This window comes from Passer montanus, unplaced genomic scaffold, assembly GCF_014805655.1.
Source record: "Passer montanus isolate IOZ18808 unplaced genomic scaffold, ASM1480565v1 scaffold30, whole genome shotgun sequence".
NCBI classification, from domain to species: Eukaryota; Metazoa; Chordata; class Aves; order Passeriformes; family Passeridae; genus Passer; species Passer montanus.
Window position 1 is genome coordinate 6,903,564 of NW_024367708.1, and position 8,312 is coordinate 6,911,875.

Genomic DNA, 8,312 nt, shown 5'->3' on the forward strand with positions numbered 1-8,312 from the left:
GGCAGGAGTAGAGCACCGGCCAACATAGCCACCCCCTAGTGCTCCAGCACTACTGAACCACACCAAGGAACCCACTTGCTTGCTGGCTGCTCATTTCTTTGCTACTTCCCTTTTCTTAGCATGACTAAGTTTGGAATTATTTAAAATGTCTTCTATCCTTTTATTTTTTCAGAAAGGCAGGTAGTGCAGAGAGCTGCTGGCATGTTGAAGCTAAAAAGGTTATTAACAGCAGACAAGTACAGAGCCTTTAGGGAGAATTCCCTTATCTCTTGCCTCATCCTATCCACGTCTCATCCTTAATCTTGCTCTCTTTCAGTCTGGAAGAGCACACACTAGCTTAGTGTAACCTAATAGCTTTCCTTTCTAGTCCCCTCTTTCTCCTTTGTGCTTTCAATAGATTCAAGCATCAAGGCCCAGATATTTCTTTCAGCTTGTTGAACTTTAGCGAATAAGAACAAAAATGAACAAAGCCAACAGTTTTTCATAAGTGATAGCCAACAGAAAACTTCCTCTGGCTGAAAAGTTCAAAGACTCTATTTTCAGAGACAAAGGATCCTAGCTTTCCTATCATGCCTTTCTGGATAAATATTTTGTTCTATTGGGACAGAAAGAAGTAGCTATGTTTTCAGCTAAATCCTCCATTTAAGGATGATTTTGAGGATTATTCTGTACAAGTGAGTCTGGAATGCCTATGGTTGGATAGAGGGATAAAAGTGCAGGAAGGAAGCAAAAATAGCAAAGTGAAAGAGAAAAAAAATCAAAGAAAAGGAAACAGCAACAGATTAATCGTTGGCAGGAAGGAGAGAGAGAGAGAGAGAGAAAGGAAAAAACACAAAATATAAGAAAGGGTGATTTAAGATCTACTTTGATCTTTATGTAAAAATCAATCTAGTCCCTTTTTTTTTTCCTAAATCACTTGTTCCATCTTTCTTCTGAGGCAAGGAAAACCAGTTGTTTATCTTTCCAGGTGAAAATTTACCTCTTGTTCATAGGGTGACATGGCAAAGATTTGTCTCGTTGGTTTTTTAAATTCTTTTTCAATGTGTTCTACAAGCAAGTCAATATTTATTTTTCTTTTCTTTCTCTCACTGCCTAATGCCAGAAGTTTTCAACATCCAATAGGTGTTTTCTGGGGTTGATATTTGTAATTCAGGTCCTGAATTAGAAAGTTCATATATGCTCGGATTCACCCCATGCAGCATAACCCTAAAACTTCCTAGGTCATTTGTTGATAAATGAGAGCCACATCTCCATCAGGCATATTAGAAGTCCTAATTATTCACATCAATTTACACAACTTTATATTTGTCAGCATAGAAACATACATGTTAAAAAAATTAAAGCTAGAAATCCATAATCTTCGTATCAAAAATTAAATTATTGTGGAAACGTGTTTAACATGATATATACTCTCTTTCATTTGAAATTGCAAGGGGGAAATGAGGCATAAAACATCTCTGCTGGTACAGGTCTGCCCCTTCTTAAGTCCATGGTAAAATATACACTGATTTCAAGAGGAGTTATGAATGCAATGCGAAGCGTCTTTGAGAATTTTACCTTAAAGGACAGATCTGCAAGGGATTTTAGTTAAATATCATAGCACCTATCCAACAGATGTAATTTTGCATCAAAATCTGTAGTCCTAAGTTAGATGTCTGTTTCCTTACAGAATGTGCCAAAAACACGGTATCCACAAAAACATGCTAGGCAAGGAATATTCAGGAAATGGCAATATTAAACATATGCCTTAAACCTTCTCCCTGTGCTGCAACTTACTTTTGAATTAGAGGAGATGCTACCTTCCACTTGGAATTCCATGTTTCTAAAGCCCTGAATTACAGCATTTACTCCCTAAAGAAAGGGTGTTCTGTTCCTCTCCTAGCTTTTGGATAATAAATGGCCTAAAAAAGACACACTTAGTTTTCTTTGCCACATGGAACTACAATCTCCCATCTCTTAGAGAAGTGCTTGTTCTCCCCAGCCACAGCTTTCCTGGATAATTAAGTAATCACTGGAATAGACAGAAAGTGTGAAGTACTTGATAGTCAACCCCCCTCCCCACGAGAAAAAAGAAGCTGGGTTCCAGTTCGTGAACCAGTGTATGTATTTAATACTAAGTAATCATTACAGCAGTGACTGGAATCCAGATCTCCCTTTTTCCCAGGTGACTGCCTTAAGTACCAGACTCTTTCTGTCTTCTGAGAAGCTTGTTCTTTCACTAGCTTAATGAATATTTAATCACTCTCTGTGAAGTGGAACATCACATCTTGCAAGGAGAGGCTGTGAGCAGCCAACCCCAGAAAATCTACTAGCCTGATGCTTAGAACATTTGGGTGAGAGATGCGGTTTCAAATCCCTAACAAAACAGAATGAATCAGGATTTTCTACCTTTAAATGAAAACAAGTTCAGACTAAACTTAAAGCATATGCTCTATTCTACATTTGTGCAATCCTGAATGGATTGGCATCCCCTGTTCATGTACAGGGCCACAGAACTTGGCAAGGTTCAGGAGTTAAAACTATTCTTATCCAACACATTTATTGTTACATATACAATAAATGTGTTGGATAAAATACAAAATCCAAAGATTGTATAGGCGTGTGTTACATATCTGGAGGATCAGAATTTAGGCAGTTAGCAGATTGTCCAGAAGCAGATTTTTGACCCTAGAATAATCCAGTAATGAAGTGCTGGCTGATCATAATCTCAAAGGGTTACATCATCTCCTAATTCCCTCTTTGGAGTTAGTAAAATTAAGAACATTAATTAGACAGTCACAGACTGTCTAAATTGGGTTCTTAGGTGTCCTAATTGATTGGTGGAGTGAACTAGGCATCAAAGAGCAGTCCAGAGATCTTGCCTATCAAGAACAGGCTCACATAAAGATAGCAGCTGTGAAAAGTCAGCCACAGATTTTGGCTATACCATTGCCTCCCTCTGAAGATTGTACACTGATGTTCGGAGATTCATCCTGTTGCCTATACAAGGGCTTCTGGAGTCAGAAATGTGTGCAGGGTAGACCTCCAGCCACCCTTTAGCTGACACCCCAGGTCTACTCAGTTCCTGTGTTACGTGCACCAGCTCTGCAGACAGATAAACCTGGGATGTTTGAAATAGTGCTAGGGCCTTATTCGTGGACAACTGAATTAAACCTTGATTATCTCAAGCTGAAAGAAGTCCTGAACCCAATTCTTAAACAAGTATCCTAATGATAAGACTTTCTTAGAGAAAAGAGGATCAATTCCAGTTGTGTTTTAACAGACATACCTGACAGCTGTAAGGCATTAAGGCTCCTTGAGTCATGGTATGACACCAACACACTTTGGAGATGGAGATCTAACAATTTATGGTCCTAAATGCTAACTTTGTTACTCAGCTTTTCTATGAAATTCAGGGGAAGAATCGAAATTAGAAACTTAAATATTTTATGGGCCTCCCAGGATGAACTGGCAGCTGAACAGAATATTAGAGCAGTAGGTTTTGGACTTGGGTCTCAAAAGTAAAATTCAGCTCACCTAACTTTACTTTTACAGCTTAAATGCCCATGACTGGACAAGTCAGTCTAGATTCCCTTTAGCATTGACAAAGGCAACTTCAAGGGTGCAAGTCATCTCTCCATAAAATCAATGTCTCCTTAGGTCAGTGAGGGACTCCTTTTCCTAAATATAGCATCTAATGCCATTCCAGACAGCATAAAATATCACTCCTGGCCTCTATAAGTCAAGTATATAGGTGCTGCTTTGTACCTGTAAGTCCAAAACACAACACAGATCCCCTGGTTACCCTACCACCTCTCCAGGGGCAATTGGCACCTCAGTAAAAAGCATAACCAAGATCTCTGAGTCTCTTGATCCAATGAACAGAATCACATCTCACTTGTCTGTCTGAAACTTCCAATCATCACTTATGAAAAGCATTTTAAGGTCTGGAACAGAAAAATTTAGCAGTAGCATTTAATGTGACTAAGGACCATTGTTTTAAGAAATGAAGCCATCTGTACTTCATCACAAACCATTCTACAGTCAAACACCTAAAAACTAAATTACTAAAAACTGTTGAACAATTTTGAAATGCAGCTTTCCTAGAAAGCTCCTTTAAAGGGGAAACAAAATCATCTGTATACTCAATTATTAATACTGAAATGTAAACCATAAAAACACATCGTTTTTTCCTAAGCCAACAATGTTGTACTTTTTCCATCTTTGTGTTAAATATACAACACTATTATGGATAAACAACTACTATAAAACTTCTATCACAAACCAGTTATAAAACAATATCTTTTTAGGTACATTTTTTGTTCATACCTTTTAAAACATATGAAAATAAAAATGTATATTATACATTAAGGTGTTATGTAAAGGATCCTCAGGAATAACTAGCTCAAAATTAAGGTTTACATGCTGTATCTTTCTTGTTTAATATGAATGTTCATTGTACAGGGTAAGCAAAATAAAATATACTCCTTATAGCCCTTTTCCTTGTTTTTATGAGCATGGTGTTTATGTATGATGGGTAGGAACATGTTTTTAAACTTTAACTCTTTTTTAAAGTGTTTATTTCTGAAGATATTTTCATTACTTTCATTGTTTTATCTCTTTCTATCCATACTTACTAAATATTTTTTACAAACAGTATGGTTCAACCAATAGTCATTATAACTCCTGTTTACAACAGCAGCCTGTCAGGGGTTAATAAAGGCTCGCCTATAACTACCACCCTCTTCAAGCTGTTTCTCAAAAGTCTGAAAAGTAGTCTTTCCAGCTTCCAATAGCATTAATAAACTGGAAATCTCCAACAGAAGAAGCAGTTTTTGTCTTTCAATTTTCTTTGCTGGAACTGTTCCATAGTGTTGCTTCCCTAAATTAATTAAGACCCCGCACTACTTGTGGCTCCTGGAGCCACATGAATGCACATGTATGTACATTGGTGTGTGCATACAACACGCCTGTGTTGTACAGTGTGCTCCTGCCCACCTTTTTTATGGTCAGATGACTATTGAAATCACATAAATATTTTACAGGAGGAAAAGGATTGATTCTCCCTAGCTGCAACCCTTTAAAAATGAAGAGAAATAGGTACCTCCAAGGAGAAATTCATCTATCCTGCATGAGATACTTGTTCAGAGGTAGACGGAATTCCCATGAGGTGTTATACCTTTACATTGGCTCCAAAGAGACCTTGAACAAACAGTTCAGGTTCAATGCCTATTTCTTGAACGACTAAGCCAGCTGAAGGGAATCTCACCCTAATTAATTGTTCTGTCCCAAAGGAAGAAATCAGTATTACTGTATCTGCACAAAAGGAATTGATGATATCCATGTAGCTAGCATGGTATAACAGAAGATTAATACTGCACTTTCACCCACTCTCTGCTGTTGCTTCCTTGCACCTCTTTGTGGGAGGTACTTATCACAGCTATCTATCTATCTATCTATCTATCTATCTATCTCAGCTACTTTTCCTTTCCTGTCTGTACCTTTGCCAGATAATCACCTCAAACCCTCAGGCCCAATGGTGCAGCACCATCCTCACCAGGAGCAGTGCCCTCGCGTTGGCAGCACATGCACTGCATTGCACTCGGCCACTGATCTTACCCAGGCCTTCTGCTGGGATCCTGCAGTCCTAGGTCAAGCTCAGGGATGAGAAGGAGGAGAGCAGAAAAAGGCAGACTGTATTTAAAATATCTGAGATGCCATGAGGGATGCCCACTGCATTAATTTTTAAGAGTAGAAGCAAGTAAGAGAAATTTAAAAACAGCTCAATATACAGTCATACAAAATACATTTTGCTATTGACCCTGGGAGTAGAGGACACTTCCTCCTTTTATCCTCCTCTCCTCCATCCCACTTAAGGCAAAGAAACCAAGTTGGATCTCTAAGAAGGCAAGGGGAGTTTCTAGCCCAGCCAACCAATCTGCTGTTGCTCTTCCACATGAATGACTATGGAGTCATTCTCATGTTCACACATCTGCAGCCAAAAAAAATCCTCAATGAACAGAGTCCCTTTTTTCCCACGGTCATTTTCACATCCACCTGAAATTCATCAGACCTGGGCCACAAAGACTGAGGTGAGGAGCTACAGCTCTCCAAGGCTGGTTAATTAGCTGAGGCTTTATGTCTGTGCTAGTGCCATGAAAAGGATAGGAACCTCCAGAGAGCTATTCAGCTCAGCTATCACATCCAGTTGTCCTCAGGTGAAATAAATCTCCATCCAGAAATGCCTACCCCTCTATTCATGAACAATAACAGAAACCTAACTGTTAGCTTAGACTAGGCAATTTGTCTCTTTTATGGTTAAAAGTAGGTGAGATGAACGCACAGCTCATTGACCATTTTCTTTGGTCACAAGGTTCACTCTGTGATGACTGATAAACACAGAGATGCCACCCAGCATGACAGATGTGAGTATGAAATTAGCCAACACATAAATTTCATCAGATTCACTTTCAGACCATTAATTACAGCAGGTTCCTTGGGGTCTGCCCCCTGCAGGTGCCTTGGTACTGGTGGTAATCACATTTATTCTGAGAGTGAGGAATACCTACTGAACCATACACAGAGCACAGTGCCAAGCAGTGCCAAGCATAAGGGGCACACTACAGAATAAAGAAGAAAGGGAAAATATATAGACAAAATTATGTATGGAGAGACTGAAAATACAATGTTTCTTGTATGAAGAAGAGAGAAGTGAAATGGGAAAAATGAGCGCAGGTAAATGGAGAATGCTCTGAAGAAAGACAGGGCTAGGTGAAGGGACTGAAGGTCAGATGGGGAGGGGGAGCATTTTCCTTATATCATATTTCAACAGTAACACAAAAATCTTTTCCTTGGCATCAGTGGGCATTCCACATCCATGCACAGCTTTTAAAATGAACATGGAAGAAAACTACCACTTGGTGGTTATGGTGAAAATTGCCCATTAGAGATTGTGTGGAGATCATCAAGCTCATTCCACTTCAGATTATGGAATGAACTAAAATTGATGTCTTCAAGGTGAAAAGCTAGGTTTTAAACTGTGAAAAGAAACATTGTGCAACAACTAGAAGCACACTGTAAATATCAAGGTTGCCAAAAGTCACAGAGCAACCTTTCCAATAATCTGAAGTGTTGATAGGAAGAGTAACACAGTGAATTTGTATTGATGCAGAAATCATTAACCCTACACCCTCACTTGGATTTGCTTTAAAGAAGCAGCTGACTGTATTTTCATGCTCATTGCTTCTACCAAAACTGTTTAGCAGGTCAGCAAGTCTACTGGTTTTTAGTATATACATGCATACGTGTGCGCATCTATGTGTCTGTGAACGTTTGTTGGAAAAACCCTGAGGTCCTTATGTTACGAAACAGTGTGCATATATTATTCAAATATTTTAAACATGCACTCTTAAAGACCACTTAAGGTGACTCAGTTATGTGAACCCAGATTCTGTCAATTTAGCAGCTGTTAAGGAATATTACTTTGGGCAGTCCTACTGAAATATGTAAGATTCTTAGGAAACGAGTTACGCAGAATCTAACTCAAACTATTATTTCCACAGATCATTGTAAACAACCATTTGTGTTCTTAGTCTTATGCAGTCTGTAGTCACTCCTTTATGCTATGGATTGTCCTATCCTCTACAGATGAGCGCTTGTAAAGCTAGAGATGATTGGGATGCCTGAGTCCCTTATCCACATAAACCAGCTACTACTCACATTATTTTTCAGTGTCAATGATTTGAAAACCTAGAGTGGGCAGGCAATTTTAGCTGGAAAACCGGGAAAGGTTATTTAATAGCAAAATAAGTAATCAGAAAGCAAGTAACAGTGAATCATTAGGATTGTTAAGAAAAAATAAACAGAAAAAAAGTAACTGAAAAAGCAAGGATAAAATTAAACAGTAATGATGATTTATGGTAAGATACTCTGAGACATGACAGAAGTCTCAGTACACCAAAAGGAAAATCTTGTTTGCTCAAATTATTTGTTTCTTCTGTCTAATGAATGTAATTCTAATATACAAGTGATAACACTGGCATTTCTTTGAAATGTTGATTCAGTTTAATTATGAAAATCACCAAGGTATTTTCTGGCTGCTGCATCACTCCCTGTACTAAGATTAATCACATCAACATCATTCATTTAATCTTCAAAGAGTAAGCAGTTGTCCACAAAAGCCTTCAAATAGCTTCATTAGTGCAATTTTTCAGACTCTAACACTTATCTGGCAGCATATGATTGAGAGTAAGGAAGGTCATTATATTCATCTGTTTCCTAATCCAGTTTATTTTTTTAATGTTTCTATATTTTTTTTCTTTTTCTGGATAACT